Raw genomic sequence first — 20,652 nt, 5'->3', positions numbered from 1 at the left:
ATTAGCCCATCAGCCATTTCTGCAGGGTGTCACCCCTGCATGCTCAGGTGTGCAAAATATTCGTATCGTAATAAATATATAACGCTAGAATAGCATTACTGTTGCTATGATCGCAACATTTTTATGGGCTAACATTCTTCATTTTGTCGAACAACAATTGCCCTACACCGATTCTGTGATAAGTGGAATCAAAATCTCTAACAAAAATTGTTTCTACTGCTTTCAAATAATTTACAAATCCCAGTGGAGGCTTAATTAAATTATACCTGTCCACTTGCCTTCCCTGTGTAAAGAGGTATTCTATTGAAATTTCGTCTCCTACGTAGGGTAAGGGTTGGGGGCAAGTGTGTGTTTTAAATATTTTTAAATATAAGTAGCCGCTAGAGTATGCAAATGCATTTTCTTTTAAAAAACCTACCTCAGAATCATCTACCTCATTATTAATTTCTAACCCTAGCCTGTTGAACGAATGTTCAGGTCGTGGAAGTCCTTGAAATTCTTGCCGCAATAAGTCCTGCGTTACACGGTCATTACACACACTTTCTGCTAATTGATACGAAGTATTAGGGGGAAAACTTTCGTTATTGTTAATCGGTTCGCGGTTTCCGTTCGTTACTAAATTTACGTAACGCAATACCCACGATTTCCTAAATAAATTGCAGAACATGTAAGGTGCTATCCTTACACTTCTACCACCGCCTCTCCTAATTTGTCCAAAATAATTTACAAGACTGTCTTGACATAGCCGTCTCGTCTGTAGATGTTGGAGGCCTGAGTGGGACAAGAATCGCCACAATCGTTTAAAACTATTTATATTAAGAATCCAACCATTAAGGTAGTTGAAAGAGGAAGTAATGTCAGCCCCGGTGTCATCGCTAACCCTAATTGTCTTTAAAAGTTTTATAGCCTCATCTAATAACTGAATTTGTTCGGTCGTTGCCGAAAAAGCAGAATAGCTTAAAAATTGCTACTATTAAACATGTCAAAAAATTTATTAGTAAATAAAATACTTATATTCCGCCGTATTGCAAAAACTAGGCGAAGGTCAAGTTAAACGACCGGAACTATAAATGGATAACATTCCGGAAGCGACTGTGTCACTGAAAACTTGTCCTGCAAGTTTGACACTCATTTTTTGAAATTATTGGCAAAAATATATTCATCTGAAAGTTTCGGTGCACAACGAATAGGATTTTGTGAAAGTTTTTTATAAAAGTGCACTGTATCGGACCAACTTATGGGACGAGACTTAAAATTTACTTTATTTTTAGAATTTTCGAGACAATTTCTTGTATTGTATGGGTGTTCCTCTGAAACAACCAAGACTCTAGCTAAATTGAGAAAATTAGATCCCTGATCACAAACAAAATGGCATGGATTAAGACTTATGTTTTGTAACTGGGTAATGGCCTCAAAAACATATTTTTTGGCTACATCCCCTTTTCAGGAACCATTGACAATAAAATATGATAGAGGGTGAGACCACGGCGCTCCACCAATACCTTGGACCATCAGATCCATTGCACTATTACCTGTTCTACTTGTGCGATTTTCATCGTCATAATCCTCAACTCCTACATATTTGTCAAATTTAGGTAAACATTGCATATGACTTTTAAGTGCCATTTCGTCACACAAATCAACACGAATTTTTGTTCCTGACTAAAGCCCTGGCTTTTCAACTCTAAACACCTAATGCTGCTACTATTACATCCTGGATCACGGGACCATTCCGAAACAAACTCGTCCAAAGTTCTCTCATCCGGAAACCTAAGGATTGGCTTAAGGTGTCTATAAGCTAAAGCTGAAAGGAAGTACACACCTAAAGCCAGTGTTTAAAAATAATTGTCGTATCTACGACCGTTAGGGTTTCGGTTAAAATTTTTAATATTATTTTGCACAATGGCGCTTATCTGTGGAGGAAAATTACTACAAAAGTGACCTATTACATCAAAACCTTCCTCTTTCTTCTTTAACTCATTTTGTAATCTTTTATATTTCCTAGCTAAATCTTCTAATTGATATTTGAGATAACTAATTTCCCCTTCCTTTTTTTCTAGTTTATTTTTTAACTCAAAATTTTCCTCCACCAATTTCTGTTCCCTAAGCGCCCCTGATATTAAATTCAAATTTGTTTGGTTTCCTATATCTCTACAATGCATTTTATCAAGTAACCCTATTTCTTCCTGGGCTTCTTTTGTCACAGATGCTAATAACATTAAATTGTTGGAGATATCGGGCGATTCCGCAACAACTGGTAAAAAATCTTCATTACCCAATTCGATTATTGAATCGGGACCAAAAACCTCTTCAAAACTGGGTTCGGACAAATTTGGCAAATGTATTTTCGGAACCGCATTTTTTTTTTAATTTCCTTTCTAACTTCATGTGAATGGAGAAGTGCCGATCGCACGCAAACAAATATATATTTTTAATATGTCCTACACCCAAGCGTTAGAGCCAAATCAAATATCTAATTAAAATATAAATAAAAGAGTGCTAAGCCTTACAACCAAAATAAATTTAATGAAATTTCTATATAAAATAAAATAAAAATCTGATTGCAGCAATTAATTTCTACTTATCTAGTAAAACTTTTACAATAAATATATTATAAATTTTTAAATTATTCCTACATTAAGTAATACAATCAATATTTTAATGAAATTAAATACATACGTTTAACAACTTAATAATATCAATCATTAATACAATATTTTCTAGATTAGTGGATACCATACGCTTACAATATTAATAGTTTCAAAATCTAAATTTAAAAAATTTACCATTAACATTTTAAACTTGTGAACTAACCTGTCTTTATCTTCTCCATACAAGGAAAGTTGAAAAGTTGTCCGCCCTCTCATCCCACGACGCGTTTTCGGCATTTTTCTACAAAATACAAAACACTGAATTAGAATATATCACTATTATTATTTATTGTACGCAAAAAATTTATTATAATTCACTTTTATCATCATAACAATAAATTGTTCACTGAAATTCTGTTTCACACTGAATTCTGTCGATTATTTATAGCGCTATTTTTTCTGGGATCCCGCCTTTTTTGACATCAACTGTACGAAATTTCCTTATCTTAATAACCAGGGAAAGAAAATAACAGAAAAATCAGCAAAAATGAGAGTCTCGCATCACGTCATCCTTGACTGTGCGAAGCCGGAACGGGTCTCTAGTATATATATTATATATATGTTCATCACACTTTGCACACTGTTTTCAATTAACTTATTTGTTATTATTTTACGCTACATATTGAAATATAATTTTAAAAAATTCAAGATTTTAGCTTCTATTGAAGAAAAAAAGTCTATTTTAAAAATTACTTCGCTAGCAAAGGCGGTCTTCGGCCGCCTTAAAAAAAATAACAGAGGTCGGTCTCGGGTGTCGATAGTTTCTTTTGCGTGCAGTAAAGAATTCGACGGTTTTGGACCGACCAGGATGCAGAAAGGACTTCTTCTTTTTTTGTTTGTTTATTTTTGATTGTTTAATATTGTTACAAGTTATTTATTTAATTTTTTTTTAATTCACTTTCCGCTTACGAAATTCTCATCTTTGCGTCAAAATAAGACAATTTAAAAAAAAAAACTTAATTTTCGCGGCTTCCTTTGTTGGGTTACTTAAACTATACATTTACCATAATTTAATTTTATTTGTGTATGTGCTAATACAAATATACATTGTTAAATAAAAATAAAGTGGCCGTATAATGCTAATAAATTAGCTAATGATAAGCATATTTGTGTACGACCTTTAAGAAGCGCACAAAAATTTGAGAATATTGTAACGGATTTCTCGATAAATCGTCTACCTGAAACTCACTCTTAAATTCGATCACTGGATTGTTAAATTAAAGTCCCAATTTAATGGCTATACACTTATCTTTACTGTTATTTCCAACAACTTAACACTTATTGCTTGATATTCGACTTAACAACTTATTGCTTATAGCTTAACTACTTTTTAAACGACAATATTCTAATTAGAACTGTCCCTGCTGCACAATCCGACCTCCCTTATATAGTAAATTTTTAAGACAAGTTCGCTACTAGAACATACTGGCAACTACGAATTCGCTGTCTAGTTGCTTCTGGCAGTTTATCGTCGATTCTAATATGTTCTGGTATTTGTGTTCGCCACAATGAGAAATATAATTTCTCCATAAATGGTCTACCTTGTAACTCACACTTCAGTTCGATGACTGGATTTTTAAATGAAAGTCTCAATACAATGGCTATACACTTATCTATATATTCTAATTCCAACAACTTAACACATATTACTCAGTTTTCGAGTTTACAACTTATTGCTTATATCTTAATTGCTCTTTATACGGGAACACTCTAACCAGAATTGTCTGTGTTCTACAATTCGGCAGCCCTTTTATAGTAGATCTTTAGAAATAGTTCGCTACTAGAATTCTGGCAACTACGAGTTCGCTATCTAGTTGCTTCTGGTAATTTACCGCCGATTTGATTTCGTTCTTTCATCCGTTTTCGTCATTATATGAAGTTGAATGCAAAGCTGAAGGCTTTCGGACTAAAGTTGACGTTTAAGTGCCGTGTATGTGAATTCAATGAGGAACAGCAAAATGAGCAATAAAAGTTCTCGCGTTTGAACTGAGACATAGTGCATTGATTTTTCAAGCTATAGTTGAGCCGCTCAATTTAAGCATAAAGTCTCATGTGCGTTATCGTCAATTTGTGGATAAGATTAAAAATTTTACAACGTCAGGAATATAGTGATTTACTCTGAATTTTCAAGCATAAAGATAATCGCCGTTATAAAAATCGTGATATGTTGGAAAAGTTTGCTTTTTTTCAGGAAAATTGGATGTTATAGTGAAGTTTTGTGGGAAAACTGAATTATTTAAAATTGATATTTAGAAACCGTAAAAATAGTTTCCTTATGTATCAAATATTTTGATGATGGATGCATATAAGGTATGTTTTAAATTATAATGAATTTGAAAAGGCAGAGAGAAAAAAGACCACTAGCAATACTGCTGAGTTTGTCTCAGCATATTGCTTTGCTGTTCTTATAGTAAACAAGTACAACTCAAATCGTAAAACTCACCTTTCTTAGCCAACTACTACTTGTATATACTGTGATATATTAGATCATATCTATCACTCAAGTGGATATAAAAATTCAGGGGATTTGTTATAGAATATAAACTAAATATATACCTACGTATATACATACGTATATTTTTAATATAAAAACATATCCTATTCGTCAGAAGATGAAATTGTGTACATTAACTGAATCATGTGGATATTACAAACCCTTCGAAACATTTAAGATTAAGATGTGTTCAGTGAATTTTTTTCAATATATTCTGCTGCATGGAGCATTCTGTATCCCCAAAGTTTAAGAACATGATTCAGCTGGGCTTTAGAATAGCAACCCTCCGCATTTGGTGTTAGAAAGGTATGGGCGGATAGAAGAAGTTCCCCAGATTAAGAATATATACATACATATGTATAGCGCCGAAGGAGATTTTGTTCGTTTGCAGTATACATATGTATGGTATGATTTTGTTTGCATAAAACCCTTTTGTTATTGTTTAAATAAGTCGAATCTAAGAAAAACCTTGGGTCGGCTTTAGAATAACGTCCCACGCTTTCGTGGATAAAATGGGTATGGGCGGATAGAGGAGATCCTCCAGATCAAGAATATATATAGATATTGCCGCGGGAAACTTATAGTTTTCGAGATATTTACGTTTAAAGTTGAAAATTTCAACTATTTAAAGTACTTATTTTTGCGATTTAAAATGAATTATACACTTATATTTTTCACTTTTATATCCACTAACACTTGACTAATTCGTTTTTACAATTTTTTTTTATATTGGATGCTGCAAAAATAGCTTTATTTCAATATTTAAATCATTCTTCAATTTTATTAATTTTGACAATAACAAAATGGTTGTGAATGTCAAAACATCAGTGTTGCCGTACTAATATATTTTGTAAACGAAGAAAAATAAAATAAACACAGAGATTGTGCCCTAGATACAGGAAACAACGCAAAAAGAATTTCTGCGCGTAAAAACTTTGGTACACCCCGGTGTTGGATCGACCAGGGTTATTTTTTTGAAGCGCGGCCGCCAACGCAAAAAGGAGTTCTGCGGAAAAAAATCTTGTTGTTGTTGTTGTAGCGGCAGAATTCTACCGAGTTGACAGTCCTTGGCCGGAATAAATCCGGGTCCGTTCCGGTTACGTAGACCCGACTGTCGTGGGAACGGAAAAAAAAAAAAAAAAAACCTTGATACACCCCGGTGTTGGACCGACCAGGGTTATTTTTTTGAAGCGCGGCCGAGGCCGCCAACGCAAAAAGAAGTTCTGCACGAAAAATATTTTGATACACCCCGGTGTTGGACCGACCAGGGTTATTTTTTTTGAAGCGCGGCCGAAGGCCGCCAACGCAAAAAGAAGTTCTACAAGAAAAAAGGATTATTGTCATAGATGGTATAACATAATACTTAACATCAATGCTTTGTTATAGTTTATTTCTCTAGGTTTTGGATTCCTGCATTTGGGGTATTATCTGTTTTAATTTCTTTCAGTTCAATTACAAAAGATGTCGATAAGGTAACACTGGTTATTTGAAATTTTGCAACCCTTTTGTTATTGTCAGAATTAATAGAATTTAACAATAATTTAATTATTAAATTAAACTATTTTTGCACTATATAATGTAAAAAACATGTGTACAAACGAATTAGTGAAGTGTTAGTGGATATAAAAGTGGAAAATATAAGTGTATAACTCATTCGAAATGGGAAAAATGCGTACTTTAAATAGTCGAAATTTTGAACTTTAAACCCAAATATCTCGAAAACTATAAGTTTCCCGCGGCTATATCTATATATATTCTTGATCTGGAGGATCTCCTCTATCCGCCCATACCCATTTTATCCCCGAAAGCGTGGGACGTTATACTAAAGTTTTCCCAAACCTTAATTATCTTTTAAAAAAAACTTTTGTTCAATTATTTTCATTCACACATTGACAAAAGAGCTGCATTCTAACAAATAATCAAAAAAACAGATAATACCCCAATGGCAGGAAATAAATAAAACATTATTAGTTTATCGTGTAGAATATTTCTCTGCATTCAAGGACTTCGGCCGCGTTGAAAAAAAAACCCTTGATGGTCCAGTACCGGTGTGTCTCCAGTTCTTTCGCTCCGAATTTTTTTTGGCGCTGGCGGCCTTCGGCCTTAATATAAAATAAATGTGTAGAAACGAATTAGTGAAGTTTTACTGGCTATAAAAGTTAAAAAAGAAGTGTAAAATTCATTATAAAAGTTAAAAAAGAAGTGTAAAATTCATTATAAATCAAAGAAACACACACTTTAAGTAGTTGAATTTTTGAACAAAAACCTTAAGTCAGCGGTAACGTATTTATATTCTTAAATTGGAGAACTTTTTCTATCGGTACATACCTATTTTAACACCGAATTCGGGGGAGGCTATTCCAAATCCCAGCCAAGCTATTAGTGCACTATTTATGGAATAAAAGTGTAAAAATAATTTGGTGAAGTGTAAGTGGGTATAAAACTGAACAATATATGTAGAAAGTCAATATTAATTGAAAAATTTCATGATTTAAATTTATTTTTCGACATTAACATTCCAAGATTTCGGAAATAAAAAAGGTATGGGCTGATAGAGCAGGTCCTTAAGAAAAATAATTTAGATATATCGGGAAACTTATAGTTTTCGAGAGATTTACGTTTAAAATTGAAAATTTCATCTATTTAAAGAGATTGCCTTTAGTATACCCTCCCACGATTTCAGAGTTAAGGGGGGTATGGTTGGATAGAGGAGATTCTCCAGATCACGAATATAATTATAGCCGCCGGAAACTTATAGTTTTCGAGATATTTGCATGTTAAGTTGAAAATTTAACAAATTTTATTTTACAATTTCTCGATTTATGGTTAACTTTTTTCTATTATATTATGCACTTATTATACACTAACACTTCACTACAATGTTTCTACATATTTATTTTATATTAATTATTTTAATATATATTTTAACTAAACATTTTAATTTCACACAATTTTTGTTATATTTTTGATATACTCTCTTTAACATTACTTTTTTTGGGTTAGATTTCTTATTTGCATTGGCGGCCTTCGGCCGCGCTTCAAAAAAATACCCCTGGCCGATCCAACACCAGGGTGGTCGTTATTCCTTTCGTGTTCAACTTCTTTCTGAACTGGCGGCCTTTGGCCGCGCTTCAAAAAAATAGCCCTGGCGGATCCAACCCCGGGGTGGTCATTATTCCTTTCGCGTCCAACTTCTTTCTTCACTGGCGGCCTCCCCCTGCGGGTAGGGGTAAGAATTTACCCGCGGTAAGGCATGCCTGTCGTAAGAGGCGACTAAAGCCAATATGCACTATGACTGATATTATGTACCTTGCTCAGTAATATCAGCATAGTATGTCAGAAATAGTGCTTTAATACTCAGCTTGAACTGATATTATAGACTTTAAATGAAAAAGCAAACAAAAAGACATTTGAAGTTCAAGCGACAAATGTCACCAGTCATTGAGTAATGGGTTGCTCAACTGGCAGTACTACACAGTCTTACCAGAGACTTTCTGGTACCACGGGGAGCAGAAAGCCCTTGGATTCGTGGTGGCTGTGGTTGAAACCTAAATGCAGGAAGAACTGAAAATTCAGCCTAACTGTTCTTTCAGTTCTTAAATATAGTTGCAAAAAGCAACTGGGTTCCGTACCCGAAAACGGAAGAGGTTTTAGGTCGGCCTCGAATCATACCAAGATGGTAGTGTGGACCCAGGCACACTGCTTGCTACTGGTATCCAAATAAATACTTGCAAATTGCTCGTATTGTTTGGGGCGCTTATCAACGCATTGTATTGATACGCTGTGTTTTGGAACACCTGGTGTTGGATCGGCCAGGGTTATTTTGTTGAAGCGTGGCCGAAGGCCGCCAATGCAAATAAGAAATCTAACCAAAAAAAAGTAATGTTAAAGAGGGTATATCAAAAATATAACAAAAATCGTGTGAAATTAAAATGTTTAGTTAAAATATATATATAAAGTGAAAATGAAAATATCTCGAAAACTATACGTTTCCGGCTGCAATAGTTATATATATTCGTGATCTGGAGAATCTCCTCTCTCCAATCATACCCCTCCTAACCCTGAAAGCGTGGGATGGTATATTAAAGTTTCCCCATTTAAAGTACGTATTTTATCGATTTAAAATGAATTATACACTTAGATTTTTCACTTTTATAACCACTAACAATTCACTTATTCATTTTAGACATTTATTTTATATTATATAGTGCAAAAATAGCTTTAATAAACCTTTTGTAAAGAGCATTTCATTTCCTACCTCATCTATTTGTAGGCCCAGGAAACGTGCTGTTTCGACGGGGACGGATCATAGGGAGCGGTGTTTTAGATTAGATGGAATCGATGGCATGTGCTCAAAAGTAAACAGCTACCTCTCCGATCCTGCTCGCTTCTTCTCTGCAAGGAGTCTGACACTCTCCCCCACTAAATCCACAGCGACCATATTCACAAATTGGACGAAGGATTACAGACTGGACCGGAACATTTCAGTCGATGTAACAACGGACAGTCTGTGCTCTTTCACTCCTCACACGACCGCGATAACTGCCAAAGTACAGAGCCGCAACAAAATCCTCACATCGCTTGCCGGCAGCTCTTGGGGAAAAAACAAAGAAACGTTGTTGGCACAATACAAGGTAATCAGCCGGCCGGTCCTAAACTATGCATCACCAACATGGCCGCCTGGATGTAGTGCAACGCAGACGAAGAAGCTTCAGACTTGTCAGAACACTGCACTCCGGACTATCACGGGAAGCCTCTTGATGTCCCCCATAGAACACCTGCACAGTGAGGCCCTCATGCTTCCGGTTAAGGTACATAACGAGCTCTTCTCCAAGCAGTTTCGTAGAAATCACCATTGCAGTCGTCTGCTTGAAGCGGAACCGCCTCCCAGGAACATCAATAGGTCATTCCTTGATTCCGTCGACATCAGACAGTACGCCGACCGGATGCAACGAACTACAGACAAGCACTGACCGCCATTCACAGTGGAGCCAATAACACCTTCATCAACTCCCTTTCAGTGAATGGCGTACTAGGAGTCAAACCACCGCCCATAGCAGACGTAGAGCTCGAGTTGCCTCGCGAAACCAGAGGGACCCTCGCGCAACTTCGTTCTGTATATTGTAGCAGGTTAAACTCCTACTTATCCAGAATAGACCCCGACATTGTAAACATATGTCCTGCGTGCAATGAGGCTCCGCATGATACTAACCACCTCTTTGCATGCCCAACACATCTCACCCATCTAACACCCTTTTCCCTATGGTCCGACCCCGTCGAAACAGCCTGTTTCTTGGGCCTTCCGTTTTCGTTTCTACGAAAATACCCCAGTAGAGGAGAGGAGTTCGTTGTGTTCCTTAACCGGAAGCATACGGGCCTCAGTGTGGAGATGTTCGATTGGGGACATCAAGAGACATCCCGTGATAGTCCGGAGTGCAGTGTTCTGACAGGTTTGGAGTTTCTTCGTCTGCGTAGCACTACATCCAGGCGACCTAATTGGGGCCGCATAGTTTAGGACCGGCCGGCCGATTGCCTTGTATGTCGCCAGCATCATTTCTTTGTTATTTTTCTGTGAAGGAGCAAAGACTGTCTTATGTAACGCCTAAAATTTTAGGGTTGTTTACGTTCGGAATTTTGGTACCATCGACTGAAATGTTTAGATCTAGTCTGTACTCCTTCTTTCAGTTCGTAAATACGGTCGCTGGGGATTTAGTGGGGAAGAGTGTCAGACTCATTGCAGAGAAGAAGCGAGAAAGATCGGAGAGATCGCTGATTACTTTTGAGCACATGCTATCGATTCCATTGCCCGACGTCAATATCGTGCAGTCATCAGCGTACGAGGTCACGGAAATTCCCTCTGGTGGTTGGGGGAGTTTCGAGATGTAGAAGTTAAACAGTAAAGGGGAGAGGACACCACCCTGCGGAACCCCTCCTAATTCTTCTCAGTTTGGAGTTTTGACTTCGAAACAGTACGGATGAATGCAGACCGCTCAGGTACTTCATGGTCCACCGCTTCTGCCCTGGAAGGAGCGTAGATTGTTCGATGTCCTCAAGTAGCGTTGTGTGGTTCACTGTGTCGAAGGCTTCGACAAGTCCAACGCTACGAGGATCGTCCTCTCGCAGGGTGGCTTCTGGTTTAAGCCATGGGCGTTTATGACGCTAAGTGCTGTGGTGGTGCTGTGCACTTTCCGGAAGCCATGCTGATGTTCTGCTAGGCTAAGATGGTGAGTGAACGTCGGGCGTAACAAGGCCTCAAGTGTCTTCACTACTAGGGAAAGGAGAGTTATCGGGCGATAAGACTCCCCTTTGTTGGCGGGTTTCCCAGGCTACAGTAGTGGGACCACTCTTCCGACTTTCCACACATCGGGTATTTGAAGAGTGGCCATCGACAAGTTGAGGACCTTGGTGAGGTAGTTTACTCCCGTCGAGCCCAGATGTTTTAGCATCAGCATGATTATGCCGTCAAGGCCAATGGATTTAGACGATTTGGCAAATTAAGGCGGAGTTCCGCGATTCTTCAGGACGGTATGAAGCGAGCAGTAGCAGCAGCGATCACCTTGCGGAATTGACGCTCGCCAACGATGACGTCCGTAGGAATGGGTAGTGCGTTGAAGGTGCTCTCGGTAAATTCTGTGAAGCCGACCCAGTTAGCTTTGTTAAAGTTAACAAAAGTGCGGTTGTCCACAGAAATAAAGTCGGGAGGTTTCTCGATCGAAATAATTATGGGGTTGGTCAGATTAGGAGACATGCTGTCTGTGTGAGCTCCTTAGGGCCGTGAAGGTCCTATCTTTGCCACTCGACTGGACGATTTGTGTGTGCGCGAACAAGATGCAGGTTGCACAGCCGTTGAGGCAGATGTCGCAGTATTGCGTTGACAGCATGGGGCCACGTAACTCGTGGTCCACTCCCTGTGTGTCTTAAGGCCTGAGCAGGTCTTAAGATGGCTCCATCCATTGCATGTATTGCACCTAACCGAGGTGGAGTTTGGATGGAGCCTTCTAGCTCAAACGTAGCAGTAAAATTCCTCGGGGCCCGGGTTGGACTCGATGCCAGCACGGGTCAGGAGGATACGGAGCAACCCTGCTGCTAGGCGTTGCTCCAATGACGACAAACTTAATGTAAAACTCACCGATCCAAACAGGGTTAGATCGCCGAAATAACAGCCCTTGGCCGGATAAAATCCGGGTCAATTCCGGTACCGCAGAACCGGCTGTTGTGGGAATTGTAGTTCCAGCATTACTTCCAGTGCTTTAGTCGAACACGTACGCATCGCGCCCGACGCTCAGATGCAGGCAAGTCGTTGCAGCTTCGATAGTTGAAGTCTTACCGAAGTCTGCGATGCTTTGAAAACCCAAGCCACCGCTCCATATGTTATGATCGGTCTTACAATCATGGTGTACAACCATCTGACAATCCTTGGGTTGCAGCCCCATGATTTCCCAACAAGTCGATTGCACACCATGAGCGCTTTCGTAGTTTTGGCTAAGGTCAGGTCAACATGCTGCTTTCACCGTAGAGTGGAATCCAGCGTGAGGCCTAGGTACTTAACCGTGCTAGCCATCTGCAGCTCCCTGCCGCCTACGGATAGGTTTCTGAGGCGTGGCAGTAACATGCGCCTGGTAAACGGTATGATTGTAGTTTTAGAGGGGTTGATGCTTAAGTCAACCCCACTACACCGCCCCTTTGCCAGCCCCACTCCCCTTTGTACAATATCGCAGTCTACGAACTTACAATATTATCCAAATATCCCTGACAGCGGATTCCATTGCTAGTTAGCAGCTCCAGGAGATCGCCCACAACTAGGCTTCAAAGTAGGGGGGATAGCACTCCACCCTGTGGACAGCCCCTTGTTGTGCCAAGACGAATTCTGGTATCGCTTACTGTGGTTTCCGCTATCCTGGTGCGCAGTACGGCTTTAATCCATCTGAGTACCGGTGCTGCCACATTCCTTTTCTCTAGTGCTCTTGACACGCTTTCGTGAGATGTATTGTCAAAAGCCCCTTCGATGTCTAGGAAGGCGCATAAGAACATCTCACCCCCTCTCACCGAACTTCGGATCTCTGAGGTTAGCTGATACAGAGCAGTATTGGTTGACCGGCCTGCTCTGTAAGCATGTTGCTTTGCATGTAGCGTTGCAGTCCTCAGTACCTTCGATCTTATATCATGATCAATGATCTTTTCCATACTCTTAAGTAGGAAGGAAGTTAGACTAATTGGCCTGAAGGATTTTGCCAACGAGTAGTCTTTCCTTTCTACCAGACGAACAAGGTGGGGCAGTAGGACCTGCTACCCCTGTTGCAGAAATGCTGGAAGGATGCCATCCGCACCCGGGGACTTATATTTTTCGAAGGAGGCTACAGCCCACTTGATAGAGTCCGCTGTGAAGAGCTGTTTTGCGACTGTCCAATCTAAGCGTGATGGCTTTCGTTCGACCATAGGTCGATTTTGGTCCTCTCGAATTGCCTCCGGGAAGTGCGCTAGTAGAACAGCCGTGGCTTATCCTCTGCGCCAGACGTATAGGTCCCATCCGATCGTTTAACTGCTAGTACTGTGTCCGTCTTGCCTCTGGCCAGAGCCTTATGCAGCCTTGCAGCTTCTGGCGTCGAGAAGACGCTTTCACAGAACTTTCTGAAGCTCTTTTGTTTTGCTGACCGAATATCCTTGTTGTAAGCAGTTAGGCTGTACTTGTAATTCTCCCAGTTTCCGGTACGCTTGGCTTTGTTAAATAGCTAACGTACCGTTTTTCGTAGTTCTGAAAGCCTACTTGACCACCAGGAACAACCTCGGTTCTTGGTGGTCGTCTTTAGAGGGCAGCTGCCGTTATGTGCCTCTATACTGGACTGGTTTAGCGCAGACAATCTGCTCTCCATTCTAGAAGCAGTGGCACTGCCGTCCAGCTGCCCCCTCCCATTTACATTTATTTCAAGCGTATCCCTAAAAGTGGCCCAGTCCGTGTTTCTGGGGATACGCCTGGGAGGGAGTTGTTTGACCTCTATCCCTAGTTTAAATCTTATGATACGATGATCTGACATGGAGGGTTCTGATGACACCCTCCATTGCCCGATCAGCCCCGACGTAAGTTCGTTACCAAGAGTGATGTCAAGCACCTACCTTGGCGTCGCATCCTAGAACGAGGGGCATGTTATTCCTCCTGCAGTCATCCACCAGTTTACTGACAGCCTCTGGAGTGCTATCTGTGCGTCCCCCGGAAAGTAGGCCGCTGCCAGGACGAAGTCTGCTCCTTCGTTGCTTTTATCCTGCACAGGGACCAGGTCTTGTGTTAAGAACTCCGAAAAGCAAAGTAAATCAATATCGTTCCTGACTACTATACAGGTTCTAGGTTTCTCACTATATAGATCCCAGATTACCTTATTTGACTCCATTTTGAGGCCTCTACCTCTTCTTTGTATATCCAGGGCTCCTGGATCAGTAGTATACCCAGACCATCCGCTGTGAACCTGCTCACGATGACAGCCGAAGCCGACGCCGCGTGGTGCAGGTTCACCTGGGCAACTTCCGTATGTGGACCCACTACAGGATCGGATCTACGAGGGGCTGGTCCTCATCTTCGCCGCCCACCGCGTTGCCACCCGCTAGGTCCTTGAGTCCCTCGAGAAGCTCTTGCATGGAGAAAAGCACCCCCTCCCCTTGTTCGCTAGCCTTCTCAGTGGAGACCTTCACCGTGGTCTCGGCAGTTGCCTCCTGCTCCGACGATTTCGGTGGTCGTCTTTGGTTTGTACGGCCTCATGAGAACCGAGCTGAGTCTATAGTTCAGGCGGAAGCTTTGCCTCCTGACTAATGTGTAGGACTCATCATCCATGCAGATTGAGACTCCACCCGGAATCCTCGACATTGCTAGTGACTACTCGCCAGGCCGATATACTAAGCCCCTCGTTCTGATTTTCAATCAGAGCGAGAGCAAACTCGTCCGGCTTGCCTGCGCACCTGGGAAGGGACACCGTCATGCTATGCATGGGCGGTATGTCGTCTCCCTTCTTTGCACAGAGGACGGGGCCATTCCAGCCTGCCAGCTTGGGAGCGATCTCCCTCAGCCAGCTTGCTGACTTCTCGTCCTTGCAGGCAACCTGCAGCATGCCTCCCTTGAAATATACATTATGGAACTAGGCTTTGTATCCAGACCCTCTGAATACCTCCTCCATGAGTAGGTCTTGGAGCACGGTGAGCTCCTCCGACCCCAGCGTCGCCGCCGGGTAGTTCAGAGGCAGCACAGCTATACAAATGCCTTTAAGGGCATCCGCATATCTGCGCAGTCAGTTTACCGCTCGGGGAGGGTTCGGGGCGGAGTGGTTGCCTCCGGTCATCTGCGCATTATTGCCTCTCTGTCGCTTTGTGTTAGGCGGCTCCTCTGGCGTCGGCTGCCCACTCTTGCGCTTCGCGGTTTGGGTGGTTGTTGAAGTCGTTGCCCTTTCGCAACCCCGCCTCGCGGCCTGAGTTGCGTTAACCGGGCGTTGGCTTCGATCTCCGCTGCTCCGTTTGTTTCTAGACGCGGTATTGCCACCCTTCCGCTTCTCCGAGGCAGGGGAGGCACTGTTTCCTCTCACCCTGTTATGCGCCAACTTTTCTGCTTCCTCCAAAATTCTTCCGTTTTTGAGGTGCCTCAGGTACCGTTTGAGGCTGGCACCGCTCATGCCTCTTCTCCTGGGATCATCCTGGCCGCCAGGACTCCCAGCTGGTGGTAGAGGGGCTAGTCTGCCTCCCCTCTTCCGTTTATTTTTGCGAGCTCCCTCGGTCGATACCCTTTGTGACTAACCCGAATCCGAGCAGTTAATCCTGCTCGAGGGAGCCTCGATGGGGTTCGCTTAATCAGCACCGGTCGCAGTCACTCTCCTGCTGAGCGCCGCTGCACGAGGGCATGTCGTCGTCATCATCTCTCGCATGCTCCTCGAACAGCGCTCGCTTTTCTGGCGAAAGAGCGGAAGAGGAAGCTGAACTTTCGTTTAGTCCCTGAGTCCCCCTTTCCTGCGCTGGTGCTTGTCTTGTCACCGTTTTTGTTGCCTTGATTCGATGGTTGTTATTGTTGTTGTTGTTTTAGGTTGTTGTTGTGTTAGGTTGTTTCATCTTGTTCGTACGACTTAAGGCTCGACAAGGCACGCTGTAGGGTCAGCATTTGTTCAGGGGAACACAAAGTCCGCCGCGCCAGAGGCCCATGATGCGGTAAGGCCACCGTTAATTCCCAATGCGGCCCGGTGTTGGGAAGACTACGTTTGACTACAGCGGAATTTACCTCCTGGCTGCAAATCATCCAATCGGCACGGGAGTGGCATAACACCCTGAATTAGGAGGTGGTAGCTCTTTGTTGTCGCACGCTTCCATCTTCGGTGTGAGAGGTGCTAGCCTGTGGTGCACACTTATGTCCTCTAAGTCTCGTAGATGAGGAGTATCTATACTCCACATGTTATTCAGACTGATCTTTTCCCCCACCACAGGCATGTACTCCGAAAGATTAGAAGAATGCCTAATGTAGGGAAATTCTTCCCCCACTACAATTTGGCAGTAAATTAAGGGAATGTACTTGAGTGATATGCGCCGGGGGCAAGGATAGGGAGTATAGAATAGTGAGTTCAAACCGGTGCAGTATTATTTTGTTATTTCACCCCCTCCACGGGTACTGCAGCAGCAACAACCTGTACACTATCGACCGAAGGGTACTACCTACCTAGAACAATAACCACCTACCTGCTCCCACAACAGTCGGGTCTACATAACTGGAACCGAGCCGGCTTTTTGTCCGGCCGAGTTCTGTCAACTCAGCAGAATTCTGCCGCTGTAACAACAGCAACAACAACCTAGAATGTCTAGGCAAAGCTATCTGGTCAAACGATGTCGAGCTCGAAAGATTTGATATATATCTGTCGCTACAACAACAGCAACAACAACCAAGAATGTCGAGGCAAAGCTATCTGGTCAAACGATGTCGAGCTCGGAATATTCGATATATACAATACATCCCCTCAGGTACATGTTGCCCAACAGGATATCAATCGAACATAGGTGCGCTGCTTCGTGGTGAAAACCTTTTGGTGCTAGGGTGCGCACCATGATCTTTGGCACTCCTTCCTGTCAAACCTTCGTAGGGAAAGGGAGCTGGCGGAACCGAATGACGATTCGATTCGAATGACCAGAATTATGGGCACCTGTAATAGCTCGCCTGATATTACCATCGCTAGCAGTGATCTGATAAATAGCATAACCTGGCGACCTATGCTAAGACTCGCATCAGAACATTTGCCTATAATTATCTTGATCGAAAAACCTACAGACTTTATTTCTGTGGACAACCGCACCTTCATTAACTTTAACATAGCTAACTGGGTCGGCTTCACAGAATTTACTGAGAGCACCTTCAACGCACTACCCATTCATACGGACGTCATCGCGGGCGAGCGTCATTTTCGCAAGGTGATCGCTGCTGCTACTGCTCGCTTCATACCGGCTGGAAGAATCGCGGAACTCCGCCTTAATTTCCCAGCCGAAGCAGCTCTACTAGCAAACGAGCGTGACACCTTACGCCATACCGATCACTGTGATCCCGGAATAAGGGATCTCAATTTAGAGATTCGGCAAATGGTAAACCATCATAAGCGGACAAAATGGATAGAGCACCTGAAGTCCTGCAACTTCTTCACTGGTGTAAGTAAGTTTTGGACAACTGTCAAGGCCCTGTCTAATCCGAGGAAACATGACGACCGGGCTGAAATTCAATTCGATGGCCATGCCTCCTCGGACCCGAAGAAGTGCGCGAGCTATTTTAGCCGGCAATTTACACTGCACTCTTCGGCAGACAAGACCAAACGATGTGTTACCCGACTCCTGCACAAAATGCCAAAAGACCGCGCACCACTAACTTTCACCGGTGGCTGTCCAGAGTGCCATCAACAAGGCCAAATCGTCCAAATCCATTGGCCCTGACGGAATAAGCATGCTAATGCTAAAACACCTAGGCTCGACGACAGTAAGCTATCTCACCAGAGTCCTCAACGTGTCGATGACCACTCTTCAAATATCCGATGTGTGGAAAGTCGGAAGAGTGGTCCCATTACTGAAACCTGGGAAACCCGCCAACGAAGGGGAGTCTTATCGCCCGATAAATTTCCTTTACCCAGTAGTGAGGACACTTGAGGCTTTGCTACTTCCGACATTCACTCACCACCTGAGTCTAGCGGACCATCAGCATGGCTTTCACAAAGTGCACAGCAAAGCTGTCGGGCAATGGAATCGATGGCATGTGTTCGAAAGTAAACAGTTATCTCTCCGGCCTTCTCCCTTCTTCTCTGCAAGGAGTCTGACACTCTCCCTCACTAAATCCACAGCAACCATTTTACAGACTGGATCTGAACATTTCAGTCGATGGCACAAAAATTCCGACAGTCAATAACCCTAAAATTTTAGGCGTTACATTAGGCAGTCCGTTCCCACGACAGGCGGGTCTACGTAACCGGAAAGGACCCGGATTTATTCCGGCCTAGGACTGTTAACTCGGCAGAATTCTGTTGCTAGAACAACAACAACATTCTGCTCCTTTACCCCTCATACGACCGCGATGACTGCGAAGTACAGAGCCGCAACAAAAACCTCAAATCGCTTGCCGGCAGCTCTTGGGGAAAAGACAAAGAAACGTTGTTGGCAACATACAAGGCTATCGGCCGACCGGTCCTAAACTATGTATCACCAATATGGTCGCCTGAATGTAGTGCAATGCAGTGCACAGTGAGGCCCTTATGCTTCCGGTTGAGGAACATAACGAGCTGCTCTCCAAGCAGTTTCTGCTGATATGTTATCGCAGTAATCACCCCTGCATTTGTCTGCTTGAAGCGGAACCGCCTCCCAGGAACATCAAGAGGTCATTCCTTGATTACGTCGACCGGACTTCGAACGCAACGAACTACAGACAAGTACTGACCGCCATTCACAGTGGAGCCATCAACACCGTTGCCTCGCGAAACCAGAGTGGCCCTCGCGCAACTTCGTTCTGGATATTGCAACAAGTTAAGCTCCAACTTATCCAGAATATACCCCGATATTCCAAACATATGTCTTGCGTGCAATGAGTCTCCGCATGATACTAACCACGTCTTTGCTTGCCCAACAAACCCAACTCATCTAACACCCTTTTCCCTATGGTCTGACCCCGTCGAAACAGCTTGGCCTCCCGTTAGATGACCTCGACGACAATCAAATTTAAACAACCTATGTTATCCCTCGCATCAGCGCATTATTATTTCGATCGAAAAGCCGCCGATTTTATTTCTACGGATCAGGATAAGCGGACGAAATAGGTTGTGCATCTAAAGTCTCTCCGCCGGTGAAAGCAACTTATGAACTACTGCGAAATCCCTGTCTTATTTCGAGGAGACATGACGAACGAGTTGAAATCCAATTCGATGGACATGCTTGCTTTGACCCGTACTGACATGTATATTGCACCCTTGGACGGACAGCTTGCTTTCGTCGATCGAAGAGGTTCAAGGTGTCATCTATAAAACAAAATCCCTTCATCTAGAAGGCATAAACCCGTTAGCCTTTATCACTTCTTTGCTGCAAGAGGCCTAAAACTTTTCTCCGCTTATTTCACAACAACAACAACCAATTGGGCGAAGGAGTACAGATTAGATCTCAACATTTTTGTCGGTGATGTTAAAGTTCCGACAGTAAACAACTCCAAAATAGTGGGTGCTACGTTTGCAATAAGATCCTTAAGTCACTAGCCGGCAGCCCCTCGTGGAAGGACAGCTGCGGTCATAACCTACGCAGCACATAAAAGTTGGAACAGCGCGCTTCGAATTGTCTGCATATTTCTTGATGGCACCGTCGAACACCGTCCCTAGTGACAGTAAGCCAGGCACCTCCGGAATTGTCCACACCCTTTACAGAAGACGATTTCGTCCCACTAGGCGAAGGTGTCCCTCCCAAGGAACCGTCCACGTCAGTTTCGACCTGCTACCTTGCTCGTCCTTAGTTGAAGTTTTGTTATTATTAATTATAAGACCCACTCAACCAAGAAAACTGAGTTTTTAAAAATATATTTAAACTGATTATGAGAATTAATAATTTTTTCTCACTTTTGGATGCAACTCAACAGTTTTGATAGTTTAGGAGATAAGACACTTCAAAGTCAAATCATATCCCTGTATAAGTTATTTTTTTGGTATGCCATTTTACTTCCGAAAATAGTCGAATTCGAAACTTAGTTTTTCAAGTCTCCGGACATAGCACATTTGGACTTCAGTGCCTATAGCTAACTTTATGCCGAAAATACCGGTAAAACTCTGAGGTATATTCGTGAAATTAAGAATATTTTCCTAATAATAATATGCCCTTGAGTCCAAAGAGGGTAAAATCGGCTCCATAATTCTATTAGCCCTTTATACCCATATATATAAGAATTTCAAGTTTCCTGTTGCCTTTATACCATATATATCGGTCAATATGCAAGACACTTTAGCAAAATTAAGTGAACATATAATATTGGACGTATAACTGTCGAAT

General features: G+C 42.3%; 1 protein-coding gene, 1 long non-coding RNA gene and 1 pseudogene across 4 annotated transcripts in view; 2 read left to right on the top strand and 1 right to left on the bottom strand.

Moving 5' to 3' along the window:
• Window positions 1-1,128: 1,128 nt before the first annotated feature.
• Window positions 1,129-2,310, bottom strand: LOC138858177 (uncharacterized; annotated as a pseudogene).
• Window positions 2,311-4,548: 2,238 nt separating this feature from the next.
• The window catches only part of CaMKI (Calcium/calmodulin-dependent protein kinase I), a 407,212-nt gene continuing 391,108 nt past the window's right edge, over window positions 4,549-20,652 (top strand). The window contains exon 1 of one of the 3 annotated variants that reach the window (XM_070112309.1): window positions 4,549-4,961. The gene's annotated coding sequence lies outside the window, so the exon portion shown is untranslated. The remainder of the gene's footprint in view (window positions 4,962-20,652) is intronic. The other 2 variants (XM_070112308.1, XM_070112305.1) reach the window with 2 other exon arrangements.
• Window positions 9,347-20,214, top strand: LOC106625047 (uncharacterized). The gene is made up of 2 exons (XR_011397318.1): window positions 9,347-16,518; window positions 16,670-20,214. It is a non-coding gene; the product is annotated as an uncharacterized lncRNA (long non-coding RNA).

Source organism: Bactrocera oleae, chromosome X, assembly GCF_042242935.1.
Source record: "Bactrocera oleae isolate idBacOlea1 chromosome X, idBacOlea1, whole genome shotgun sequence".
Taxonomy (NCBI): Eukaryota; Metazoa; Arthropoda; class Insecta; order Diptera; family Tephritidae; genus Bactrocera; species Bactrocera oleae.
This window is presented reverse-complemented; position numbering and strand designations above follow the sequence as displayed.